At 40.8% G+C, this 1,234-nt stretch overlaps 1 long non-coding RNA gene across 1 annotated transcript; it reads left to right on the forward strand.

Annotated features, from left to right (window-relative positions):
* The first annotated feature begins 644 nt into the window (after window positions 1–644).
* On the forward strand, window positions 645–991 carry LOC107698064 (uncharacterized). The gene is made up of 3 exons (XR_001635307.1): window positions 645–761; window positions 843–865; window positions 946–991. It is a non-coding gene; the product is annotated as an uncharacterized LOC107698064 (long non-coding RNA).
* Window positions 992–1,234: the final 243 nt, after the last annotated feature.

A 1,234-nucleotide genomic window follows, 5' to 3' on the forward strand; every position in this document is an offset into this window, starting at 1 on the left:
CTCAATCTTGGCTTCTACAGGCCTAACCTGCCCACCACCCACCACCTTACCAAGATCGGTAAGCCTGGCTTTCCCAAACTCACATTTGGCCAGGTTTATAGTAAGGTTAGCAGCGGCGAGATGAGAAGAAAGTTCCCTGATTGTGACAAGTGATCAGACCAGGTATTACTATATAAAACCACATCATCAATGTAGGCCTCACATCCATGCATCCCATATAAAACACTGTTAACAAGACGCTGAAATGTGTCCGGAGCATTTCCTACTCCAGATGGCATAAGGGGAAGTCGTGGCCTAATGGTTAGAGAGTAGGACTCATTACCCAAAGGTTGTGGGTTCGAGTCTCGTACCGGCCGGAATTGGAGGTGGGGGGAGTGAATGTACAGCGCTCTCTTCCACCTTCAATACCACAACTGAGGTGCTATTGAGCAAGGCACCGAACCCCCAACTGCTCCCCGGGCGCTGCAGCATAAAACGGGCTGCCCACTGCTCCGGGTGTGTGTTCACGGTGTGTGTGTGTTCACTGCTGTGTGTGTGGACTTAGGATGGGTAAATGCAGAGCACTAATTCCTAGTATGGGTCACCATACTTGGCCACAAAAAAAAAAAAAAAACTTTATACTGTAAGAAATTTTCATTGAGCAGAAGAAGCAGATGACGAAGTAGAAGCTGGAGGAGATGAACAGACACATCTCAGCTCTTTCACACACAATCAAAGACACGGAGGAGATGATGAAAGCCAGTGACGTCTGCTTTCTGAAGGTCTGATTTCAGATGATTGATTGATTGATTGATTGATTGATTGTTGAGTTGTTGATGATCAATGGTGTGTTTGTTCTGCAGGAGTTTCCAGTCTCAATGGAAAGGTGAGTGATCTGCTGCTGTCTCTGCTCTCTCTGCTTCTGATCCAAAGCCACTGCAGTTCTGATCCTGAATGTTCTTCCAGAGTCCAGATCTCATCACAGCCGGATCCACAGACTCCTTCTGGAGCTTTAAGACTCTTTCTGTAGTATATATATATATATATATATATATATATATACTGTATATATACTGTATATAATTTTTTTTAAATTGTATGCATTTGTCATTTTTTATTACTGTAAAAATCAATTTAGCTTAATTTTTTATATGTATAATTATAAATATAATTTTAGTTTTAGTCATTTTAATACTTTACATTAATTTATTTTATTTAGAGTAGTTGCCAAAACAACTTGTCTAATAATTTAATT

Source organism: Sinocyclocheilus anshuiensis, unplaced genomic scaffold (assembly GCF_001515605.1).
Source record: "Sinocyclocheilus anshuiensis isolate Anshui unplaced genomic scaffold, SAMN03320099.WGS_v1.1 scaffold1962, whole genome shotgun sequence".
Taxonomy (NCBI): domain Eukaryota; kingdom Metazoa; phylum Chordata; class Actinopteri; order Cypriniformes; family Cyprinidae; genus Sinocyclocheilus; species Sinocyclocheilus anshuiensis.